The sequence below is a fragment of the Triturus cristatus genome, chromosome 7 (assembly GCF_964204655.1).
Source record: "Triturus cristatus chromosome 7, aTriCri1.1, whole genome shotgun sequence".
NCBI lineage: Eukaryota > Metazoa > Chordata > Amphibia > Caudata > Salamandridae > Triturus > Triturus cristatus.
This window is the reverse complement of record NC_140590.1, coordinates 1,300,121,969-1,300,149,941: the sequence shown is the minus strand read 5'-3', so window position 1 is coordinate 1,300,149,941 and position 27,973 is coordinate 1,300,121,969. Positions and strand designations below refer to the sequence as shown.

General features: G+C 36.1%; 1 protein-coding gene across 1 annotated transcript in view; it reads right to left on the bottom strand.

The window, feature by feature from the left end:
- PRODH2 (proline dehydrogenase 2) overlaps positions 1-27,973 on the bottom strand; it is a 918,268-nt gene that overhangs the window by 889,649 nt on the left and 646 nt on the right. The gene's annotated exons all lie outside the window — the stretch shown is intronic.

The following is a 27,973-nucleotide window of genomic DNA, read 5'->3' as shown; positions in this document are numbered from 1 at the left end:
CGGTTTCAGAGAGTACATATAAGGTGCAATACTTGTTACTTTCTTATTGCTTTTGGGGAGTCTAGTATTCCTCTAATAGACAATAAGATTGAGCAGCACAAATGCGGTGCCTTATAATATTGGCATTCTTTCCTTCCTCTGTCCCTGTATTAACACAACGGCTCTTTTAAGAGCCACCCTACTTCACAATTTTTTTAAAAAAATTTATTCACTTTTTTCAAAGAAACATTTTACCGTGCGCACCCATTTTTTTAAAACTATATATTTATTTCACCCTTCAATGTACTTGAGGGACCACAAGGGAAATGAGAAAAGCAGAGTGAGGAGAAGTGAAAAAAGGGAGTATGAAAGTAAATGTGTGATAAATACAGATATTTCAAACTTACCTGACCAACAAAATAACTTAATTATCAATAAATGGTATTTTTTTAATTGCTAGAAAAAAGTATTAATTTTCCTAAATTTTCTTTCTCAATCTGTAAAAAAAGAAAAAAAGTATTAATATTTAACAATACATTTTAGAATACAGTACACATATTTTCTTATTTAAAAAAACAATTTTTGCCCTTTTTTTGCTGTTTCCAGAATATATTGACTTTCACTGTAAATCGTGAAACCAATTGCATTCATCACTTAACAGCGGGCAAAAAAATTAACAATCTGAAAGATTGTTTAAAAAAAGCCCTGAATCTCTTCTCAGTAAAACATACCTTTATAGAAATGTAACATATTTAATAAAAACATTATCTAAAAACAATAAATATTTGCAATAAATATCGTCTGTAAATCTTGTTGTTTAAGCATATACACCAAAATAACATCTGTCAAAGAAGTCCACAAGAGAAATTTGTACCTTCCCATGAGGCCAAATGGTAATTTTTAAATTCTTTTTTGATGAAATATCCAATGGTAATCCAATAAAGTCGCAAAAATGATTTGTTCAGATGTTGCAATTTGTATCTAAAATTTTGGTTTTAGAAAGATTAAATAGGAATTTGGTAATTCTGCAGGCAAACGTTGCTTGAACATCAATTGGGAATCATTACACAGTGTCCAGCCTTTTTCACATTTAAGATAAACTGTGTAATGACCAGAAGTTATAGAATGTACATCATGAAAAATTATTGCAACTGCAACAAAAGTTTTTCCAGATATTGATAATTCATGTCCTGTAAACTTCTTTATTAAAGTGTCCAATTTTGAACCATCAGCTCTACATCGTTACATCATTAAAATTACATACTGTCCATATTTCTTTAAAAATAACATTGAAAACATGTCTGATTTACATTGAGAACATTCCATGTTGTGATTGGCATCTTTAACTAATTTACTAAAAGTCACTGATTTACTCTCTGGTAATGTTAAATATATGAACCTTTCAGAATCAACATTAGAGCTGCATGTGTTCAAACAGTTTTCACAACTATGTTCCCAATAATAAGAGAGACCAAACATATTTTCTATTTCTACCCCTTCTTCTTCCAGTACCATAAGGATATATATCAAGAATTCCTGTGCATCTTGCTGGACATTTTGAGTAAACTGTGTACATCCTGAACATACATCTAAAAGTTTTCTAACATCAGAAGCACTTTCTATTTTAGTTTTATCAATACTCAGCTTCTCAAAAAGAAAACTCAGCAGAGAACAAAATCTTTTTACATGATTAATTATTATCTGCTCTTGCAAACTTTCAAGATAAAATACAACATTCAGCACTAAATTAGCATAGCAGTTGACACCAGAGCTATTTTCAAAATGAAAACCAACAACCTCTTGAACACTGTCCTTTTTCTTTTTGCTTGCAATCACATCACTCTCCTTTTGTTTTCTCTTCTGTACATCCTCATTACAGATATTCTCAATTCTCCTTTTCCGAGAAACAACACGTTTTTCAAACACAGGATACTGACCTAAATGAGGAGCATAGGTTCTTCTTAATCTATTATACTCCTTTACACAATTTGCATCAGCACTAACTTTTGAGTCATCAAAGTATATCATGAATAAACCAGATAATGTTTTCACTCGTGACAAAGCAACATATGCCATACCTTCTTTGAACACAGTAGAACCAATGTTTACAAAAGCACTATCTACAGTTAATCCTTGAGATTTGTGAATAGTTACAGCATATGCTAGAGAAAACGGAAACTGCTTCCTACGTACATATACGTCTTTTACAAGCAAAAAACGGACTGAACAACGACTAATGTCTTTAACCTCTTCAATCTGATCAAATTTTATTTTTAAAAATTAAATCCCATCTTTTTTCTGGTATTTCACAAAACCCACAACTTTACGCATAGCTCCATTCACTAAACCTTTTTCTACATCCAAATTTCTTCTTAAAAATACTCGACAGTTCATACAAACATAAACATTTTTTTCTAATCCAGCTGTTTTCAAAATGTTCTTCTCTAGAGAATCCAATTTATTTTTCAATTTGCCTGTTAATGTAATAGTAATTCCTTCATGCTGAATTTTGTCCACTGCTTCCATTTTCTTAATCTCTTCCTTTTCCAATTTCAAAAGTTCCTCATTGAATATCGAGCATTCACGTAGTGTTGGCATTAAGCAGATTACAGTATTTTTTTCTGCAATGTTCTGGTATATTTTCTCTGCAACTATTTCTTCACTTGGAAATAAATTATGTAGCAACCGACTCTGTAATGCTTCTCTGCCAACTTCTGTGAGTAGTCCAATTCTGATATCTTTCAGAATACTTGCATAATCTTCATCGTTTGCTTGCCTCATATTGGTAGTGAGTTCTTTGTACTCAAAGGATGACCAAATATTCGCATTACCAATACTTCCTAATGACTTCTTCGTGTCTTCATGTGTCACAGTATTAAACACTGGTTGTCCTTTAACTGGAGTGAGCTGCAGAAGATCCCCAAAAACTATAACATGTTTTCCTCCAAATAGCACGTCATAGTCTCTCTTTAGAATTTGCTGCATTCTTAAATGCACAAAGGCAAGCATTAAGTTTGATACCATGCTTACCTCATCAATAATGAGAACTTGCATCTTCTTCAACACTCTTGAAACTTCGAAGCATGCTTCTCCTGTTAGCTTGTGATATTCTATTTTGTTCCCATGCTTCACTGGTAATATTAGCAAGTGATGTAAGGTAATTCCGTTTATGTTATATGCTGCTAACCCAGTTGGAGCAGTAACAACACAAGACAAAGTTGAATCTGTTTTTTGCTGTAGGTAGCTTCGGATGACTTTAATTAAGAAACTTTTTCCAGTTCCAGCTTGTCCACTCACATACATCCTGATTGGTTCAAATGATGTGCATGAGCACTCTTTCTTTTCATGTAGTAATCCATGATCAATTTTTTTTGTAACTTCTTCATAAATTTGTTTTTGTTCTTCATTCAGTTGCTGTTCCAAATTTGGTAAGTCTATTAAATCTTCCTGAGCTTGATTCATAGCTGTTTCCACTTCAGTCATTGCTATTGCAGAACTGTCTCTAGCTACTTCAGCTGCCATTGTAGCTTCCTGTTCAATTTCTTCATTTAACATTTGTACATAATTTGTGAAAGTACTGCATTCAATCGTATCTTTACATGCATTAAAGGAATCTTCATAGCTGTGAAAATCTCCAAGTAATTCATCCTCTGAACGCCATGGTTTAAACAGCTGTAAAAGTGCTAAGTAGTAAAATTCCTTTTTGTCAGGAGTGTCGCAACTCAGCTTCCTGTGATTAATCAAACTTCCTTTTGTTTGCTTCACCAAACATCCTTCCTCACCAATGACTTTATATTTTTCATTGTTGATGTCTTCTGTGGCTTTCCGTGTAAAAATGTAGTTCTGCAGCACTTCATAGAGACACATGTTCTCAAGATGACGACTTCTTTTTGGGTAATATGTGTCCAACATGTTTGATTTCAATATATCTGTACTTTCCGGGTCATTCTCTGCCAAATATTCAATTTCTCCAACAGATTTCAGTACCCGATTTCGCATTCCTGCAAGGCCTAAACTTACCCAAATTATTCTTCTGGATTTGGAGTAAAGACTTGCAGATGATAACCTATCTGAGCATTCATAGGATCCAATTTCTAGATGCGATAACATCCTTAAACTGAAACTGTATAGCTTCTTACCGACAGTCTTCTCGTGAGAAATCTCTTCCCACATTTCCTTCAATTCCGTTTTCTCAGATTTAGTGATGTAAGATGTGACATACCGAGCAATAGAATTGTCAGCAACATACTGTATATCCATGTTAGCATTCCACATGGATAAAATGACTGGGTTGTAGTCATTTATATATTTTGACTCTTCTTTTCTTCTTAGGCTGTATGTATTTTTGGGAGATTTTCTTGTAATAGTATGTCGCACAGCTGACATAAAACTGTTGACTCTTCCTTTTGAAAGAACAGGTCGTGGAAATCCAAATCGACATTTTGTGTAGAATTTTTCTTTACTCTTATACTTGCGTCGACAGTATTTTCCACACCGATGACTTTGGAAACGTAAAACTTGCTCTTTTAAGTTTTTCTCTTCTGTGCTTTTAGGTATAGCACATGTTGCATATTCTTCGATGAAACTTAAAACTGCATCATCAGAATCTGTTCCAAATTTTGGGGCATCCTTGATCCACAACAGCATATGAATATGAGGAGCACCTCTTGCTTGGTACTCTTTTCTCCAAAAGAAATCCACAACTTCTCCAAGAGGTGGATTTTTTTTATTGCAGATGAAGGACATCATAGCCTCAAATCTATGATTGAAATATCTGCAAACATTAACCGGATCCAATGAGCACAATTCTCCTGCTGTCTTGTATTGGATGTTTTCAATATTTGAATTTGCCTCTCGAAGAAAATCCAGAAGATCATCCCAAGCGTACTCAGCACAGCTTAGGGTGAGAAACCATGTAGGAGTTCCTAAATTCCATAACATACATTTTAATTCTCCATGGCGTCGGTACCAATATTCATTTGTCCCACGCTGACAAGCCATTAGATTAATCAATTGAGATTCCAAATGATCATCTCGGTGCTGCACTTTGTTCATAAAAACCTGTGCAGACACATTATGTAGATGTACTCCAGTTTTCAAAATGTGATTTACTGCATAAGATAGTGCTGACAAGTCACTTTCAAATAAAAGATGGAACAAATAAGGAATACTTTGACGAAATCTTGGATCTTCTGCATATAACCTTGTAGTCCGATACTCAGAAGCAGGAATCTGTACTGGGCGTTCATCATATCGTCCACCTTTTCCTGTAGGAAACAGCTGGGGAAAACCTCGAGCTTCCAAGCTCTCCTCCCATACACTAACGGGAGTTCCTTTTGCTTTTTTCATCTGAAACAGATCAATAGTGTTTGCCATAACTTCTTTTTAATGAAGAGGATGTATGCTGAAATGTTCATAAATTTCTTCTTCTTTTGACTTATCCACTTTTTCAATTTGCCCAGCTGGTATTCCTGAGTCTGGTCGTAAAACTTCTTCATCTTCATCCATATAAATTGTTTCATACCATTTATTATTTCTTTTCAAATATAAATTTGCTCTTTGTACTTTTCGTACATCTACCAGCTCCTGCCAAATTTTCTTATTCTTTGTTGGTACTCCATTAACCAGAATAACTAATGGTTCAGTTTCCAATCTATCTGCATCAATTGTTTCAATATTTTTTTCAAATCCAATGGCAAATAGACAACTCTACCTTTTAAACCTCTTTGTAAATCCGAAGGGGGTAATTTACCTGTTTTTGGCTCCATACGCACTATGGTCTGAAACGGATGGACACATTGAATGAGTATAGACTCATACGTATTTAAATCAGAAAGTTCTGCAGGAATATCAACCAATTCTAAATTATTATGTACAGCTCTGGCTGGCATTCTATTTTCTTCTAACTTGTTATAACAGTATTTACAAATACGCTGATCATCACCCAAATCAAAACTATTTTCCAGAAATATATATGTTGCAAAATCCTTCCACTTATAATTATCTTCATTTTCACTTTTTTTATACAGATCAACATTTCTTGTTTGAATTTCGTAATGGCTTCTCCGGCAATAAATGCAAGTAATATTTGGTCTTTCATTAGAGATGATAGTAAATTTTGTCATTTGATCTTCAAAATTTTTACTAACAGTGGGTTCTACATTCTCTTCTTCATTTTCTTCAATAACTGTGTCATTACCTGCACTTTCTTGTTCCGGACCAAAGTAACAAAACTGAATTTCATCAGTAACCTTCTGTACATCTGATACAGATCCACGGAACAGAGCCCTATTCAACTAATTTAACTTTTGTGCTGGACTTTTAGCAAAATACAATCTTCTCACAAACTTTCTCATTTCAGTATGATGAACTGCCAGCATCCTAAAATGGTGAAAAACACTTTGGCAAACTTTCCTAGAAAGACAAGCCAGAGAATGTCCTTGCAAACCAGTATTCTCTCTCACTCTACATGGATCTAGTCTTTGAAGCGCCTTAATCTTCTGTTTAACACTTTTTTTACTATATTCTCTTAAAAACTTACGTAATTTATCAATAGATTCTTGTCGTACAGTACAAATACTACTACAATTCCAAGTGTACACTGGGGCTTTAGGACGTCTCCCCATAACCTCATCAGCTATCACTTCTTCCTCATTTCTTGGAACCATTTTCTCCTTTTCCATTACACAACCATCTTTCACTTCATAAGCACGACCTCTGGTGTCAACTGCATGCAGCAAACTATTACTTTGAAGATAACTCTCTTCATTAAAAAATGGTTCAGTACTTGAACTATGCATCCATTCTCCTAAAAACACTTTACAAAAGTTATTTCTTTTCACTACTCTTTTCGTTTTGCTTTGTGACTTCATTACATTGACCATTTTATCTAATGTACGGATCCTGTTCAAAATTAAAATGAATAGTTTTCTTTTCAAATCTAAAGCCTTAGCTACCATTGATTCAGTATCTTTCTTTCGCTTATAAAATTTCGCTTTCTTCTTATATTTTTTCACATCCTTTAGCAAATTGGACATCACTCTTCTCTGAAACATTTTTCTACGAATGTCTTTAAATGCTGTTTTTCTTTTTAAGTCAATCTTTATTGCTTCTGATTGTACATTAGCATTTTGTAATTTCTCACTTTTGTCCTGTTGTTTTCTACTTGAAACACTATTTGCAGTAGGGACATTTTTCAAATTTGTTCTTTTTTTGAAGATATTTTTTTAAAAATCCTTAGTTTGCTTACCAGAAGACTTTTTCTTTTTTCCAACATGAGGATCTTCAACTAATTTGGGTCCTCCAGTTGTCTTCAAATCTAAATGTTTTTTCTGTTCTTTTCTATTTCTTGATTTTATAGGCATCTTTAACTTATTTCACTGTTGGTCAGCAATACCTGAAAGAAACTAAAAAAAAAATACCTTTATGTAATTTAAATTTATTACTCTATTTTTTTGTGCTTTTCAAATCTTATAATACTATCTACCCCTTTCCTACAAGTGAAAAACACAATAAAACCAACACAAATTAAAGCTTACCCTTTCCTACGAATGCAATTCTAAAAGAACCAGAGTAACACGAATTAAATCTCTGACAACAATTCCTGTGTGCGCACAGACTCATGGTGTGATTCTAGGCAGAAAACGACATTTGATTTGCAATTTGAAAGCACACTTACTACTGTGGTAGAGCAAGTGATAATTACTCTAACAGTCTGACACATTTTCATTATATTTTTCAGAAATAGAAAAGAGCACATGCCCAAACAGCTTTTTGAGACCATGAACATGTGCAACCTGAATGACGTACTACACTCTAGCAAAGGAAATGAGCCTTGGTGATGTTCAATGTATTAGCGTTACTCACTGCTATCTGAAACACCACACAGCGCTGAATAGTAAGCATGACTGTAAATGAGAAACAGCTTGCTCTCTGCTAAGAGTGTGCTTCTGGAGACTGTCTACTGTCAGGTGCAAAAGAGATCTGCATGGATGCTTGCGCAACTGCATAAACACTGGAGACATGTATGTAACACTACATGTGTGGTAAGGGTTAATAGGACTTTTGAACATGTACAAACTACATGACCCATTGCAGGAGTGGAAGGAAAATCTACCATGTTGATTTCAAATGTGTTAGCATTGCCCTCTCATTTGTGACATATTAATTTGGGCTGAATGCTAGCCATCACAGTTCAAGAAAACAAGCTGCCCCTTTCCTACGAATGCAATTCTAAAAGAAGCAGAGTAACACGAATTGAATCTCTGACAACAATTCCTGTGTGCGCACAGACTCATGGTGTGATTCTAGGCAGAAAACGAAATTTGATTTGCAATTTGAAAGCACACTTACTACTGTGGTAGAGCAAGTGATAATTACTCTAACAGTGACACATTTTCATTATATTTTTCAGAAATAGAAAAGAGCACATGCCCAAACAGCTTTTTGAGACCATGAACATGTGCAACCTGAATGACGTACTACACTCTAGCAAAGGAAATGAGCCTTGGTGATGTTCAATGTATTACCGTTACTCACTGCTATCTGAAACACCACACAGCGCTGACTAGTAAGCATGACTGTACATGAGAAACAGCTTGCTCTCTGCTAAGAGTGTGCTTCTGGAGACTGTCTACTGTCAGGAGTGGAAGGAAAATCTACCATCTTGATTTCAAATGTGTTAGCATTTCCCTCTCATTTGTGAAATATTAAGTTGGGCCATCACAGTTCAAGAAAACAAGCTGCCCCTTTCCTACGAATGCAATTCTAAAAGTACCAGAGTAACACAAATTGAATCTCTGACAACAATTCCTGTGTGCGCACAGACTCATGGTGTGATTCTAGGCAGAAAACAAAATTTGATTTGCAATTTGAAAGCACACTTACTACTGTGGTAGAGCAAGTGGTTTCAGGGGTGTTATAGTTAGCTGGACATTTACCTCGTACAAAACCCTAGAAATTCCCCTGTTATAGTTAGTTCAGCTAACTATAACTCGCGCCCCCACAATGCACTGCTGATGACGTCACATATTACATCACTCATGACATGGTCAGTGACATCACTGATGACATCACTGATGACATCTCAAATGACATCACTGATGACATCACTGATTACATCATCCATTGAGTATGTGTTTCTGAACAGTTTTAATATGTTTAATATATATAGGGAAAGGCCTTTTGAAAAGTAAGTGGGTGTACAAGTGTGTGAATGGATGATTTTCTAGGTGCGTAACGGAGTCTATAAGTGAGTCATTAAATGTATCTTACTGCAGACTAGTGACTAAACTGTGTGAATGTCTGTATGTGTCTGTGTGTTGGTGTATAAGTAGCTTCATGGTTTTGTGAATAGCTATATGAGTGTCTATATGGGTTATTGATTGGTTGTCTGAGTATCTGTATGAGTGCCTGAGTGTTTGTGTGGGTAGGGTGTGTGTTACTCTGTGACTAGATGTGTGAGTGGGTGATTGAGTGGGTGCATGGTTTTAAGAGCGCATCTGTGAAGGACTGTATGGTTGGGTGAGTGTATGTATGGGTGTGTTAGTGATTGAATGTATATCTCAGTTGTACATGTGTCAGTAACTACATATGTGAAACACAGTGTATATGTGTGTAAGAGTATATAACTATCTATATGTGAGAGTGTGTGATTTTGGGAGTGGCTGTATGTGCCATAGTGCAAGGATATCTGTGTCATGTGCTGTTTGTTTTTCTGCAGGAAGACACAGAATTTGTTAGTATTTTTATGAGTAAGTGAACTTGAGTGTTTTGAACTGTATAGGTGAGTAACTTTTACTGTGATTAATTATTTGCATGACTGACTAGATGTGTCAGTACCTCAATGGATGATTGGCGGTGTGTGAGTGTCTATATAGGTGTATAAATGCACAGAGTGACTGTAAGTATTAGTGACTGTACAGGTGAGTGAGTGGAGATGTATGTAGACCTAAGAGTCAATGAGTGGGTGAGTAGCTATCGGTATTGGAGTATCTATGGTTGTCAAAATGGCCGCCTGAAATTTTTAGTCGGTGTATCAAAGGTTATATTAGGGTGTGAGAAGATGCACTAATTTATCACATGGATGACGTCATCAGTGATGTCATCAGTGATGTCATTTGAGATGTCATCAGTGATGTCATCAGTGATGTCACTGACCATGTCATGAGTGATGTAATATGTGACGTCATCAGCAGTGCATTGCAGGGGCGCGAGTTATAGTTAGCTGAACTAACTATAACAGGGGAATTTCTAGGGTTTTGTACGAGGGAAATGTCCAGCTAACTATAACACCCCTGAAACCTATGGTTTTTTCAGTGAATTTCTAAGGTTTTTTAAATGCCAATTCCTAACTATAACGTGCCTGAAACCTATGTTTTTTTCAGTGAATTCCAAAGGTTTTTTAAATGCTAATTCCAATCTATAACTTATCTCTGAAGATATCATGTTTAATGATTTTGATTGGATTTCTATATTTTTCAAATTCAGTGTGTCATTTCATTGATTAAATTTTTTTAAAATACTTTATCACCATTTTTAAATGTATTTTTTCAATTAATTCTTTTAAAAATTAAAAAATATTATTTGAACTTAATGGGTTTTTCAAACATATTTTTTTATATTTTTCAAAATATTTTTTTAACTATATATGCAAAACTTTATTTTATATATTTTTTTTCCATGTTTTTGGATCCGCACACCCTAAGCGCACCGTTCTCGATCCCTACGCGATAGCATCCGCGCATAGCATGCGTCGGGTACGTGGTTAGTGCGTGATTTCAAAGCGACCGGTACGCGACTCCCAGCCTATACGCTACACGTTCGACGTACGTAACGCAACGTTTACGCGCTTCCGCGATGCGTCATCTGCGTCTATGACGCGGTGGGTGCGCGGATCCCGCAAAGTATTTAACATTTAAAAAAACATATTTATGTATTTTATGTGAATATTAATTGAAGACAAGCTCTAAACTAGTCTTAAAACTAATATATTTTGACATCTAATCCTATATTTCTTTTTAATTCAATTTCGCGGATGCGCGCTGGGTGCGTGCTGCGTAAGCGCACGGTGCGCGGATCCCATGTGACCTGTAAAAAAAGAGATTTGATTGGTTCATTACACTTCCTGTTCTAACTACTGAAAGACCCCACCCATTTCAATCATTCTTCTTTGAGCTTCTTTGGAGAACCACCTCTTTGGAGAGAAGAAGATTTTTTAGACTAAGTTTACACTTAGCTCTAACTTTTTTCAACCAAAAATGGCTTCAGGGTAGCAGGCATCACCTGCATCACCTCATACTTCTGAGGATGAATTTTTGCCGGAGTTACCACGCAAAAAACGTTTCTCTTCAGTGGTATGGAAATTTTTTACTTTCCCGAGGGGTAGAATAAAACCAATGCCACCTTGGTCACATGCAAGATTTGCAAAAGAGTCCTATCGAGAGTGGATCCTAACAAGAAATACTCTTGCGGCACGGCAAGTATGATGAAGCACATGAGGACCCTTCATCCAAACAATCTTGCAAAAGAAGTGTGCCGACGGATGAGAAACGCTCCTGCTCCTGCGCCATCCACCTCATCGCAGCCGAGCACATCAAAGTGCATCCATCAGACCAAACCTTGGACATCCGTCCTCAATTTCAATTTTTAAAGGTGCTCTGCACTAAGTGCAATAAGACTTTGTGCTATGGCGAGCAGTCGATCGATCCGATCTGCCGCCGCCAAGAAAGTCATATTTCCTAGTTTTAAAAAAAAAAAAAATATTGTTCCCTGAAGTTCATCCTCTGGTTTCTCCTGTTTTGTTTTTCTTTTTTTTTTCAGAAAAACCAAAAAAATAACAAAATTGTTAGAAAAACCAAAAAAAAAAAAAAAAAAAAGAAGAAAGAAGAAAAAAAAAGTTCTTGTAAGAACTAACTTTCCTGGTTTAAAAAAAGAGCTAAATTTCTTTGTTAGTGTGTGAAAGTTTAGATGAATGTATGTGTAGTACGTAATTGACTGAATGAATGCATTAGTAACATATGGTGAATGTATAAGTGCAGAACTACAAGGAAGTGCTGCAGCATCACACAGTAACCTCTTTAACTGCAGTGTGCTGTAGTACTTCCGAAGCACAGGGATGCAACATATGTACATAAATATGTTGCAAATCTATGCTTCTGTCTGCACGGCTGCTTAAACTGCAGCCATGTGGTGACACAGGCACCCTTGCACCATAGTGCAAGGATATCTGTGTCATGTGCTGTTTGGGTTTCTACAGGAAGACACACCTTCCTGCAGAAAAACAATGAGAAAATGCATTTTTCTCCTTCAATGTATGCTGAACATTTCAGCATGCATTGAAGATATAAAAATGTGGAGAAATTAAAACAATTCTCTTTGTTGTGCTTTCCTACACTAATTGTAGAATTGTGCACCATTCACACATATCGAGATTTATGATTTCTGATAAATCTAGACATGTGTCTTGTTCTATGAGTATTAAGTGCAATCATGCACAACAACACTTATAGAACACCCTTTCAACACAAAGTGGTCTAAATAATGAGGTTGTATTTACATGGAGTATAAAAAGTGCACAGAGTGCCTTTTCCTCTCTTTGTAAATAGAAAAGAGTATCTTGTACAATAACTATGTTACAAAAAGTGACATATTTCCGTTTTTAAATTTCCTTGCGAATGATAAAAGTAAGCACAGAGTGTTGTCTGCAAAGATGTTCAAAGAAGAATGATTGAAATGATTGCGGTCCTTCAACAGCTAAAAACGTGAAATATTATGAACCCCTCAAATCTCTTTTTTTGCAGGTCACATGATGTCTGATTATGGTCAGATTTCAAAACTACATAAACAGAGTGTTTTTAGAAACATGTTTCAACTTTGTAGCTTCTTGCAGGCCTCTTCATTCTGCATATTGAGACTTAGTTAAACTTACATTCACAGTAATAAGAATAAAAAATGGTATTCACTTTTTGCTGTTTTTCATTCAAATATAAATTGTTAAAAATTGTTTATTTGAAAATTTGGATCTGTGAAAGAAAAAAAAATTATAACATATAATAATACATTTTTTACAACACAACATAATTTCCACAAAGTAATTTGTTTGCTTTTTTGCTGTTCTCAGAATATATTGAATTTTACTAGAAATAGTGATTTCAATGGTACTCATCACTTAACAGCGGGCAAAAAAAAAACAATCAGAAAGATTGTTAACAAAAAAAACCAACATACTATTCTCAGTAAAATACTAGAAAATACAAATCATACATATATGAAAGGCTTACAGATTACAACATTTTATAACTTTAACTTATAAAAACTGTAAATGTTGCCGCATTAAAATAATCACCGAATAAATGACCACCAAAAAGTCCATAATTCAAAAATATACCTTTCCTTGAAGCCAAATAGTATTTTTGCACTTCTTCTTTATGTAAATTATCCAATGGTAGTCCTATTAAATTATAATAATAAATTCCTCAGAGAGTGAATTATCTTCCTAAAACTTTGGCTTTAAAAATATTAGGTAGGAATTTTGTAATTCCCTAGGCAAACGTTGTTTGAAAACCAACTGGGCATCATTACAAAGTGTCCAGCCTTTGTCACATTTTAGATAGGCAGTGTAATGTCCAGATGTGGTGGAAGGACCATCATGGAAAATGATTGCAATTGCTACAAAAGTCCTTCCTGATATTGATACTTGTGTTGCTACAAACTGCTTTATTAAAGTATCCATTTTTCTTCCATCAGCTGTACAGCGTTGCATCATTAAAATTATGTATTTTCCATATTTTGATAAGAATAATGTGGATAACATTTCTGATTTACATTGGCTACACTCCATGTTTTGAATTGCACCTTTCACTAATTTATTGAAAGACTCTGATTTACAGTCTGGTAATGTTAAATACAGAAATCTCTCAGTGTCTACATTGGTGCTACATGTATACATGCAATTTTCACAATAATGTTCCCATTTGTAAGAAAGGCCAAAAATATTTTCTATTTCTACACCTTCATTTTCAAACATTGTAAGCATATACATTAAAAATTCCTGAGCATCTTGCTGGATATTTTGTGTAAATTGTGTAGAACCAGAACACACATCCAAAAGATTACGAACATCTGAAACAGATTGTATTTTACTTCTATCTGTTATCAAATTTCATAAACAGAATGCAACAGAGAACAAAATCTTTTTTCCCGATTCTGCATAATTTGTGCTTGCAAACCTTCCAGATATAAAACAACATTGACCACTACATTGGCATAGCAGTTGACACCAGAACTATTTTCAAACTGATAACCAAAAATCTCTTCAACAGTGTCCAATTTCTTTTTACCTGCAATCGCAACATTATCTTGTTCTTTTCCCTTCTTGACATCTTCAGTACAGATATTATCTAACCTTCTTTTTCAACCAACCACACGCTTTTCAAATACAGGATATTGACCTAAATTTGGAGCATACACCCTTCTTAACCTATTATACTCTTTTACACAGTTTGCATCTGCAGTAACCTTTGTCTCATCAAAATCACTCAAAAACAAACCAGATAATGTTCTGACTCGCGACAAAGCAACATATGCCATACCCTCTTTAAATACAGTAGATCCAATGTTCACCAATGCACTGTCTACACTTAATCCTTGAGATTTATGAATAGTCACTGCATATGCCAGAGAAAATGGAAATGGTTTCCTACGGACATATAAATCTTTAACAAGCAAAAAACGAACTCAACAACGACCAATTTCTTTAACTTCATCAATCTGATCAAATTTAATTTTTAAAAATTCAATTCCTTCTTTTTTCTGATAATTCACAAAATCCACCACTTTACCCATTGCACCATTAACTAAACCTTTCTCTACATCCAAATTACGCCTTAAAATTACCCGACAGTTTACACACACATACCGTGTCTTTTCCAAACCAGCAGTTTTAGATATTTTTTTTTCTAAACAATCTAGTTTTGATCTCAACTTACCCGTCAAAATAATAGTGATTCCTTCATGTAGTACTTTATCGATGGCTTCCATTTTAACAATTTCTTCATTTTTCAATTTTAATAATTCTTCGTTGAATATTGAACACTCACGCAGTGTCGGCATTAAGCAAATCACTGACTTATTTTTAGCAATTTCCACGTACACTTTTGCAGCAACTGCATTTTCATTTGGAAAGACATTGCAAAGTAATCGACTCTCCAAAGCTTCTTTCCCTTTTTTTGAAAGAATTCCAATTCTTATATCTTGAAGAATACTTCCATATTCAGCATCATTTGCCTGTCGCATATTTGTTGTCAGTTCTTTGTATTCAAAATTACTCCAAATGTTCACATTACCAACACTGCCAAGAGACTTTCTGGTATCTTCATGGGCAAGTGTTTTAAATTCCGGTTGTCCTTTTACCGGTGTCAGTTGCAGTAGATCTCCAAAAACTATGACTTGTTTCCCTCCAAATAACACGTCATACTTTAAGAATTTGCTGCATTCTTAAATGCACAAAGGCAAGCATCAAGTTTGAAACCATGCTCACCTCCTCAATAATGAAAAGTTTCATTTTCTTCAGCACTCTTGAAACTTCACAACAAGCTTCTCCAGATAGCTTGTGGTATTCCTATTTGTTCTCATGCTCTACTGGCAGCATTAGTAAACAATGTAAAGTAATTCCTTTAATGTTATGTGCTGCCAACCCAGTTGGAGCAGTGACAACACAAGACAAATGCGACTCAGTTGTTTTTTGCAGATAACTTGTAATTACTTTAATTAAGAAACTGTTTCCTGTTCCAGCTTGACCACTCACATACATTCGGATAGGTTGAAATGATGTACATGAGCACACTCTCTTTTCATGAAGTAATCCATGGTCAATCTGCTCTTTCACTTGCTGATATATTTGTTTCTGTTCAACATTTAGTTGCTCTTCCAAGCTTCCTAACTGTATTGCATCTTCTTGTGCTTGATACATTGCTGTTTCCACCTCATTCATTGCAATCGCTGCTTCATTTTCAACAATTGGTTGTCCTAGTGGATCTTGACTCAGTGCAGCAGAACTTTGACTGTCTTGAGAACTGTCTCTAGTAATCTCAGCTGCAATTGTAGCTTCTTGATCAATTTCATCATTCAACATTTTCACATAATTTGCGAAAGCACTGCATTGTATGCTATCTTTACAAGCATTAAATGAATCTTCATAGCTGGGAAAATCTCAAAGTAATTCCAGTTCAGAGCACCATGGTTTGAACATTTGCAAAAGGGCTAAATAGTAGTAGCAGTGTCGCAACTCAGTTTTCTGTGATTAATTAAATTTCCTTTCCTTTGTTTCACCAGACATCCTTCAGAATAAATCACTCCATATTTTCCATCGTTGATGTTCTCTGTAATATTCCGTTTAAAAGTGTAGTTTTTCAGCACCTCATAGAGACACATGTTCTCAAGATGATGACTTCTCTTTGGATAGTATGTGTCCAACATATTGGTTTTCAAAATATCTGTACTTTCAGGGTCATTTTCTGCTAAATATTCAATTTCTTGAACAGATTTCAGTACCCGATTTCGCATTCCTGCAAGACCTAGACTCACCCAAATGATTCTTCTACTTTTGGAATATAGACTTGCAGATGATAACCGATCTGAACATTCATATGCTCCAATTTCACAATGCGATAACATCTTCAAACTGAAACTGTATAATTTCTTACTTAGACTCTTCTCGTGAGAAATCTCTTCCCACATTTCTTTCAATTCAGTCTTTTCTGATTTAGTAATGTAAGACGTTACATATCGAGCAACAGCAATGGAATTGTCCGCAACATACTGAATATCCATGTTAGCGTTCCACAATGATAAAATAACTGGATTGTAGGCATTTATGTATTTTGATTCTTCGCTTCTTCTTAAGTTGTAGGTGTTTTTCGGAGACTTTCTTGTGATGGTATGTCATACAGCTGACATAAAACTGTTCACTCTTCCTTTGGCTAATACAGGGCTTGGAAATCCAAAAAGACATTTGGTATAGCCTTTGACTTGTACTTTCGTCGACAGTATTTTCCACACCTATGGCTTTGAAATCCTAAGACTTGTTGTTTTAGTTTTTTCTTTTCTCTGCTATTTGGAAGAGCACATGTAGCATAATCTTCAATGAAAGACAAAACAGTTTCATCTGAATCTGTTCCAAATTTAGGGGCGTCCTTGACCCATAACAACATATGTATGTGAGGAGCACTTCTTGCTTGATACTCCTTTCTCCAAAAGAAATCCACAACTTCTCCAAGAGGAGGATTCTTTTTATTAAAGATGAAAGACATCATAGCTTCAAATCTATGATTGAAATATCTGCATACATTGACAGGATCCAAAGAGCACAATTCTCTACGTGTCTTGTATTCAATATTTTTTATATTGGAATTTGCCTCTCGAAGAAATTCAAGTAAATCATCCCAAGCATACTCAGCACAGCTTAGTGCAACAAACCATGTAGGAGTTCCCAAGTTCCGTAGCATGCATTTCAGTTCTCCATGTCGACGGTACCAATATTCATTAGTCCCACGCTGACATGCCATCAGATTAATCAACTGAGATTCTAAATGATCATCTCTCTGATGCACTTTATCCATAAAATCCTTTGCAGTTACATTTTGAAGATGCATTCCAGTTTTTAAAATGTGATTTACTGCATATGAAAGTCCATACAAGTCACTTTCAAACAGAAGATGAAACATATAAGGGATACATTGTCGAAATCTTGGATCTTCTGCATATAATCTTTGTTGTCTGATTTTCAGATGCAGGAATCTGCACAGGACGTTCATCATATCGTCCACCTTTTCCTGTTGGAAACAACTGCGGGAAACAACGAGCTTCGAAGCTCTCTTCCCATACACTCATGGGACTTCCTGTTGCTTTTTTCATTTGAAACAACTCAATTGTATTCCCCATCACCTCTTTGGAATGAAGTGGATGTACACTGTAATGTTCATAGATCTCTTTACATCTGGACATGTCCACTTTTTCAATTTGTCCACTTAATGTTTCACTATCTTCTGCTAAATCTATTTCTTCTTCTCCAACAAACACATTTCTATAGTACTCATTATTTTTTAACAGATACAATGATGCCTTTTGCACTTTTCTAACATCCACTAACTCTTGCCAGATTTTCTTATTCTTAGTAGGAACACCATTAACTAGAATGACTAGTGGCTCATTTTCTGCATGATCTACACCAATAGTTTCAAAAATTTTCCTTAAATCTAATGGTAAATACACAACTCTTCCTTTCAATCCTCTTTGCAACTCTGATGGAGGTAATTTACTTGTTTTGGGCTCCATACGAACAATAGCCTGAAACGGGTGAACACATTGTATCAGAGTAGACTCATACGTATTTAAATCAATCAGCTCTGGAGGAATAGCAACCAATTCTAGATTATTATGAACAGCTCTAGCAGGCATTTTATTCTCATCTAATTTATTATAACAACATTTGCAAATACGCTGCTCACATCCCAAATCAAAACAATCCTCTACCAACAAATAAGTTGCAAATTCCATCCACTTATCATTATCTTCTATTTCACTTTTTAAATACAGATTGACACCCCTAGTCTGATTTTTATAGTGATTTCGCCGACAACAAATAAAAGAAACATTTGGTCTTTCACCTGAAATTACCTTAAACTTTGTGATTTCATCCTCAAATTTTTATTGTAATTACAAGTTCTATATTGTCTTCAACATTTTGTTCTACTAATGTGTCAGTTTCTTCACTCTCTTGCTGAGGCCCAAAGTAACAAAACTCAATATCCTCACAGACCTGCTTCACATCGGAAACTGACCCACGTAAAAGAGCACTGTTCAACTCACTTAACTTTAATGCTGGACTTTTTGCATAATGCAACCTTCTCACTAACTTCCGCATTTGAGTATGATGTACTGCCAGCATTCTGAAATGGTGTAAAACACTTTCACAAACTTTCCTAGAAAGACAAGCCAGAGAATGACCTTGCAAACCAGTATGTTTTCTCACTCTGCAAGGGTCTAGTCCTTGCAACAGCTTAATCTTTTGTTTTACACTTTTTTTAGTATAGACTCGTAAAAAACTACATAATTTTTCAATAGATTCCTGTCGTACACTACAAACACTACTGCAATCCCAAGTGTACACAGGTTTTTAGCACGTCTCCCTAAAACTTCATCAGCTATCACTTCTTCTGCATTTCTTTCAACCATTTTCTCTTTCTCCATTGGACAACCATCACTAACCTCATAACCTCTACCACTGGTGTCAACTGCATACAATAATTTTTCACTTAGTGAATAACTCTCTTCATTAAAAAAAGGCTCTGAACTAGAACTGTGTTTCCATTCTCCCAAAAAAATCACATTTTTTTTTATTAATAACTCTTTCCCTCCTACTTTTGGCCTTCATTACATATATTGGTTTATATAGTGATCAAATTCTGTTTAACAGTAAAATAAACAGTTTCCTTTTCACTTCAAAAGCCTTTTCCACAATGTTTTCAATATGCTTCTTCTTTTTATAAAATAAAGCTCGCTTTTTATAATTCTTCACATCTTTCAGCAAATATGCACTACTCTCTTGTAAAATATTTTTTTGCGTAATTCCTTAGACTGATTTTGTCTTCTTTTACCATACTTTATCTCCTTTGACTGAACATTTGCTTTTTTACTTTTCCTCTTATTTTGATTTTTTTCTTACTTAAAAATGTTTCTGAAGTTGCAGCATTCTCTACATTCTGTTTGCTCCTACAAACATTTTTAATAAATTGCTTCGTGATCTTACCATAATTTCTTTTACTTTTAGCCACATTATCTTGTTCATTCAACACTTGTGGTTGATGTTTCTTCAAATAATGCTCCTGTCTCTGTTCTTTTCCTTTTTTTTTTCTGGCATAATTTCTCAATTTTAACGTTGAAAAACCGTATCTGAAAAAAAGAATCACAAAGAAATGTATATCAATAACTTTCAAATTTACAGTATTCCATTACGGTACAAACACATTTTATATAAAAACAGACTAAGAAACTATAGCCCTGAACCACAAGTGTGACGATGATTAAAACACTACATACATAGTGCATACTACTTTGAAGCAGTTCATGCCCTAAAGCCTACCTCACTAAAAGACTACATGCTAAGTGACTGAATGATTACACTACTAAAAGGAGACACACTGGGTGAGTACCAGGGTGTTTGCTAGAAGTATATGAATACTAACTGGGGAATTGAAGGTGCGAAAGAAAAGTGTGTAGATGGTTAGAGAACTGAATGCATACTGGATAGGCATTTAAAGCAGTCCATGTGCTACGGCCCGGCTCACTGCATGAGTTCTTGGGTACTGACTGAATGATTAGACTACAGCAAGGAGACTGCCTGGATGAATTTATAAGTGGTGGGCTTTTCGTACAGGGCATGGATTAGTACTTGGTACTGAATGGGTCACTAGAAGAGTGCAAAGGGAGTGACAGGATGTTTGCTGGACTATATGGATACTGACTAGGGAATTGAAAGTATAAAAGACAAGTCTGTAGGTGGTTAGAAAACTGCATTCATAGTGCATAGGGGTTTGAAGCAGTCCATGTGCTAAGGCCTGGCTCAGTGCATGAATACTTAGACAGTGACTGAATCATTAGAGTACTGTAAATAGAGTGTCTTAGTGAATTTATAACTGTTTGGGTTTTGGCACAGTGAATGGATTACTACATGGTGCTGAATTGGTCACTAGAAGACTGCAAAGGGACTGACAGGGTGTTTCCTAGAAGTGTATGGATACTGACTAGGGAATTGAAGGTGTGAAAACAACTGTGTAGGTGGTTAGAGAACTACATGCATCCTGCATAGACATTTGAAGCAGTCTATTTGGTAATGAATGGTTCACAACATAAGTACTTAGAAACTGACTAAATCATCAGACTACTTCTAGGCCAGTGCCTGGGTAACATTTTTAAATTTTCAGCTCTGGTGCAGTGAAGACAATACTACATGGTACTGCACTTTAGTGTCAAATCATGACTCATGTTATCAATGCATAAGCAAACACTGGCTTCTAATGCTACTAAAACTTGACAACATGACAGGTTTTATAACAGTTATCTGTCAGCAAATACACAATGTTACCAAACGCTTCTCTCACAGTGGTTCCCAAATGCACACAGACTCACAGTGTGATTCTAGACAAGCAGCACTATCCCTAGGAGTTTACCAAAACTCATTCACTACACTGGAAGTGGTAAGGGAACTGCACACAATCTACATATTTCACGACTACACTTTACTGTCAATACCTAACTCATTTAATGAAAGCATAAGCCATAACTGTCTTCTGATGCTACTAAAACTTCACAACATGACATGTTTTAAAACAGTTATCTATCAGCAAATACACGATGTGACCAAACGCTTCTCTCACAGTGGTTCCCAAATGCACACAGACTCACAGTGTGATTCTAGACAAGCACCACTATCCCTAGGAGTTTACCAAAACTCATTCACTACAGTGGAAGAGATAAGGGTACTGCACACAATCTACATATTTCACGACTGCACTTTAGTGTCAATGCCTGACTCATTTAATCAACACATAAGCAAAGACTGGCTTCTAATGCTACTAAAACTTGAGAGCATGACATGTTTTAAAACAGTTATCTGTCAGCAAATACACGATGTTACCAAACGCTTCTCTCACAGTGGTTCCCAAATGTACACAGACTCACAGTGTGATTCTAGACAAGCACCACTATCCCTAGGAGTTTACCAAAACTCATTCACTACACAAGAAGTGGTAAGGGAACTGCACACAATCTACATATTTCACGACTACACTTTACTGTCAATACCTAACTCATTTAATGGAAGCATAAGCCATAACTGTCTTCTAATGCTACTAAAACTTGAGAACATGACATGTTTTAAAACAGTTATCTGTCAGCAAATACACGATGTTACCAAACGCTTCTCTCACAGTGGTTCCCAAATGCACACAGACTCACAGTGTGATTCTAGACAAGCACCACTATCCCTAGGAGTTTACCAAAACTCATTCACTACAGTGGAAGAGGTAATGGAACTGCACACAATCTACATATTTCACGACTGCACTTTAGTGTCAATGCCTGACTCATTTAATCAACACATAAGCAAAGACTGGCTTCTAATGCTACTAAAATTTGACAACATGACAGGTTTTAAAACAGTTATCTGTCAGCAAATAAACGATGTTACCAAACGCTTCTCTCACAGTGGTTCCCAAATGCAAACAGACTCACAGTGTGATTCTAGACAAGCACCACTATCCCTAGGACTTTACCAAAACTCATTCACTACAGTGGAAGTGGTAAAGGAACTGCACACAATCTACATATTTCACGACTGCACTTTAATGTCAATGCCTGACTAATTTAATCAACGCATAAGCAAAGACTGGCTTCTAATGCTACTAAAACTTGACAACATGACATGTTTTAAAACAGTTATCTGTCAGCAAATACACAATGATACCAAACGCTTCTCTCACAGTGGTTCCCAAATGCACACAGACTCACAGTGTGATTCTAGACAAGCACCACTATCCCTAGGAGTTTACCAAAACTCATTCACTACACTGGAAGTGATAAGGGAACTGCACACAATCTACATATTTCACGACTACACTTTACTGTCAATATCTTACTCATTTAATGAAAGCACATAAGCCATAACTGTCTTCTAATGCTACAAAAACTTCACAACATGACATGCTTTAAAACAGTTATCTATCAGCAAATACACGATGTTACCAAACGCTTCTCTCACAGTGGTTCCCAAATGTACACAGACTCACAGTGTGATTCTAGACAAGCACCACTATCCCTAGGAGTTTACCAAAACTCATTCACTACAGTGGAAGAGGTAAGGGAACTGCACACAATCTACATATTTAACGACTGCACTTTAGTGTCAATGCCTGACTCTTTTAATCAAGGCATAAGCAAAGACTGGCTTCTAATGCTACTAAAACTTGACAACATGACAGATTTTAAAACAGTTATCTGTCAGCAAATACACAATGCTACCAAACACTTCTCTCACATTGGTTCCCAAATGCACACAGACTCACATTGGGATTCTAGTCAACAACCATTATCCCTACGAGTTTACCAAACCTTTTTACTACTATGGAAGTGGTAAGAGAACTGCACACAATATGCATATTTCAAAAGTGCACTTTTGTATCATTGCCTGACTCATTTAATCAACGCATAAGCAAACACTGGCTTCTCATGCTACTAAAACTTGACAACATAACAGGTTTTAAAACAGTTATCTGTCAGCAAATACACAATGATACCAAACGCTTCTCTCAGAGTGGTTCCCAAATGCACACAGACTCACAGTGTGATTCTATACAAGCACCACTATCCCTAGGAGTTTACCAAAACTCATTCACTACACTGGAAGTGATAAGGGAACTGCAGACAATCTACATATTTCACGACTACACTTTACTGTCAATATCTTACTCATTTAATGAAAGCACATAAGCCATAACTGTCTTCTAATGCTACAAAAACTTCACAACATGACATGCTTTAAAACAGTTATCTATCAGCAAATACACGATGTTACCAAACGCTTCTCTCACAGTGGTTCCCAAATGTACACAGACTCACAGTGTGATTCTAGACAAGCACCACTATCCCTAGGAGTTTACCAAAACTCATTCACTACAGTGGAAGAGGTAAGGGAACTGCACACAATCTACATATTTAACGACTGCACTTTAGTGTCAATGCCTGACTCTTTTAATCAAGGCATAAGCAAAGACTGGCTTCTAATGCTACTAAAACTTGACAACATGACAGATTTTAAAACAGTTATCTGTCAGCAAATACACAATGTTACCAAACACTTCTCTCACATTGGTTCCCAAATGCACACAGACTCACATTGTGATTCTAGTCAACAACCATTATCCCTACGAGTTTACCAAACCTTTTTACTACTATGGAAGTGGTAAGAGAACTGCACACAATATGCATATTTCAAAAGTGCACTTTTGTATCATTGCCTGACTCATTTAATCAACGCATAAGCAAACACTGGCTTCTCATGCTACTAAAACTTGACAACATAACAGGTTTTAAAAGAGTTATCTGTCAGCAAATACAAGATATTACTAAATGCTTCTCTCACAGTGGTTCCCAAATGCACACAGGCTCTCTGTGTGATTCTAGACAAACAACACTATCCCTTGCACTATACCAAAACACATTTCTTCATCTACAAAGAGAACTACATTTTACTGCAGAAACATAACTCATTTCACAAATTCATAAACAATGACTGGTTTCTAATTCTACCAAAATATAAAAATTGCATAGTTATCTGTCTACAAACACATGAAAAAAACAAATCCTTATCACAAAATGGTTTCTAAATGCACACACACGGTCAATAAGATTGTAGAGAAAAAAAAGTACTCCCTACACTTTAGCAGAAGAAATACATTAGTCTGATTAAAATAAAAATAGTCTACATACATCCCCTCACAATTAAATACCTCACCTTTCAAGATGTTTTGTAGATTAAGAAGTATATCAGTCACACACCAGATTTTCCTATACAGAATCTCTGCACTGTGCACCTGTCAGCAGAACCAAAGAATGGCAAGGTTTCCCTCTCATTTCCACACATATACATGTAAACATCAAATCACATTCCTTCCCACATAAATTCAAAAGCAAACACACATTTCTATTGGTTAAACATTTCAACCCTTTCCAAATGACATAAACTTCAACCCTTCCCCCAATCTGCCTTCTGCCCGTTACCATAGAGCAGGTCATGGAACACTGTACTGAGCACACAGGTCACAAGTTCAGCACACACAATGTTGCTAATCAAAACAGCAAGTGTGCTTGACTTCTCAACATATCAGCTTATCATATATAATGTTCCTTTCATGCACTTTTTGTTAACCAATAAGAATCATGCGTTTAAAAAACAGAAACCTGCACCCTATCTTTCAGTGTAGAAGGTTGTTGAACAACCAATAATTTCTTGTCTTTTTTAAAAATTGCATGTTAGCCACCATTTTAGAAACATCTTACTTTACAAACTGCCATTTCATTTTCAGAGACCATCTGAGTGCATCAAGACCTCCTTACAAGATGCTTACAGTGTGGATTGTGGGACACAGCTACATTTTCTTGTATTAAAAATATAAAGCTTTTCTATGCCAAAGCTATGACTCCATTAGTTAAGACACCACCTTGATATATTGGGAAACATTTGTGCCAATTTCTTTATAAATAATATCTTTTCACAGTTTTACATTGTGCAAACTCCGTTCCCGGGCACTGGAACACTTTAAATGAGCACCAGTTATATTACACAGGGTCAGATTTATTACATTACGCACGGATAAATTACATTATTTTTTCTTAGATCACAGGATGTAGCGCCAAGGCCAGGATTCAAACCAGACTCCCCAATTACAACGTCAGCAGCTCTGAGTATAAAACCACATTCTCTCCACTTCGATTTTACAGACATCCAGGGTGCGCGGGTGAATGGTGTGAGTGCATGGTGAATAGTGTGAGGGCATTGTGATCGCTGTGAGTGCAGGGTGAGCGTAAAAGTGAAGGGCAAAAATGAGGAGTTTGTTGTCTGAGTGTAGGGTGCATTCCCAGACACTTGAAGTATGTCAGCATGTTATTGCCGGCGGCGTAGGATTTCACATATAAGGTAACCTATTGCTATTATGGAATTAACCAGGGATCGAGGTTGGAGGAAATAAATAATGTGCTGATCCTGCAACAAACTTCCAGTTTTATGATTAGGGTTGCCAGCTCCTTATCTTAATGTCCCATGGGGTACAAAAATAAGCAGTCACCTAAAGCTGTATTCTCAGCACTCATCTGTGCATACTTCAAACAGCAAATATAAATAGAAAGCACGTTAAATTGTGTTCTAGGGCTGCCTGAAAGATCCATGACTGAAAGGGAACAAAGACAGAAAAGTCACATTACAAATGAATACATACTTCTTTAATTATAACCCGTATTTAGTTCCAAGACAAGCAATTTTCAAGGTGCTTATACAACACATGGCTGTCATTTTTCCTTTGGCAACTTGAAGCCCTTCTAGTCCTGTGGGTGTGGCTGCCTGCCTGTATAATTCTAAAAGAAACTATGTGTTTCCAGCTTGGCTGCTGTGCTCTTCTAAATGCAGCCCAAGTGCAACATTCACACAATTGCCTGGGAGGCCTATGTAATTGTTGAACTCCAGGACGGGAATATTTTAGAGAAAGTTAAACATTCCCCAAATATTTACAAACAGGTTTGAAATGGTGTAATTTAGCTTCTCTGTGCAGACACAGGGGCTGCTGCCCTAAAGGTACCTCCTCTGAAGGCATGACCCTGGGATGGTGCCCCCCCCCACCTTGATTGAAGAACTCTGACTTAAGTGTACCCTAACACCTCATTCCACATTGTAAACGTCACACCATTGCCCCCAAATCTTTTGGGATTTCCATGTGTGGGACTCTTAAAGTCAACGGGTCTCCTGAGAAGTGCAGAGCCGCCAAGGTTTCAGATTGCTATGTATGACATTTTCATAATGTTAGTGTCTTATGAGTGACAATTCAATGATTATATGAGCAACACTTTCTCGCAAGCAAAATCAAGCAAAGAAGGTGAGGGAAACATAAATATCAGAAATCACACCCAGTTGAGCAATGAGAAACTCTTAAGAAGTCACTGACCTAAAGTGTGTGACAGGACTCAATATTTCATGACTAGGTAAAGCACTTGGTACATGTTTCATTTAGACTTAGATGTGGTCCTAAAATCTTACCAAATAAAAACAAAAAACACTTCAATTTTTTGTTTTATTTTTGAACAGCCTGCACTTAATGAGTTTCACATATATGTTTACAAGCTCCTTTGTGAAGCATATGCTGCAAAAAGTACGTTATTTTTCCCATAGACCCGTTTGGGTACCTGGCCTAATGAAGAACCAAAATCTTGAACAATCAGGGTTGAAACCCAGTGTAAAAAGCAGTGAAACATGTGTAACAGGCGTTTAAACCGGCTGTGAGGCTGTGCAAAAAAAGAGAGAGTAATAAACCAAAGTTTTAATTGAGTCAACCCAAAGACCCTGTGCGGCTGCATGAATGCTCATTGGCTGGTGGGGAAAAGACAGGTCCAAACTCAATGTCAGGACAGAGTACTCAAAGAAAGAAGAATGAGTGCAAAACATTCCAATTTTGCGACAGATACACGGGTAAAAGTGCTTGAAAACATGCTGGCACTCTTGTCACACTAGAAATGCTGAAAATGCATAATTATGCAGAAAAAGTTATGTGCATACAAATAACCAATGGAACACCCGTGGACCTAGCAGACAAGACTAGCCATTTTACTAGATCTGAACAGAAGTGTCACTTTTCTATGTCATCCCACTACTGTTGACAAATGTAGTCAGGACAGCCATGATTACAGAAAAGGAAGAATTAATGGATCACCCTCATGGAGACTAAAGATGCTGACTATACACATTATTACTTGGAAACAGACATTCTAATCCGGCATCTGATCAAAGATTATTAGTGTATTCAAGACCCTCATCATCTGTAATTTGGATGTTATTGATACACTGAAGTGCTCAGACGCCCCACATCTGTTAAACCTCATTTTTCCTTTTGAAATTAGGATTGTTCTCGACATTACAAAAAAATCATCATATTTGGACATTGATTTAGCACTCGTTCTTCCAAAGTATGACTTTACTTTACCGCAACTGTATACAACTTTAACAAAAGCCATCACACTTGGACATAATTTCTTCAATGACTGACTTAATTCCATTCCAGAACTTTGGTTACAAGAACATACCAACTACCTAGGAGTTGAACTGCTACCCCCCAATTTCTTCATGATTAGAATGGAACCACAATGATAAAACGTTTGGCTGAGTAACCAACCTTCC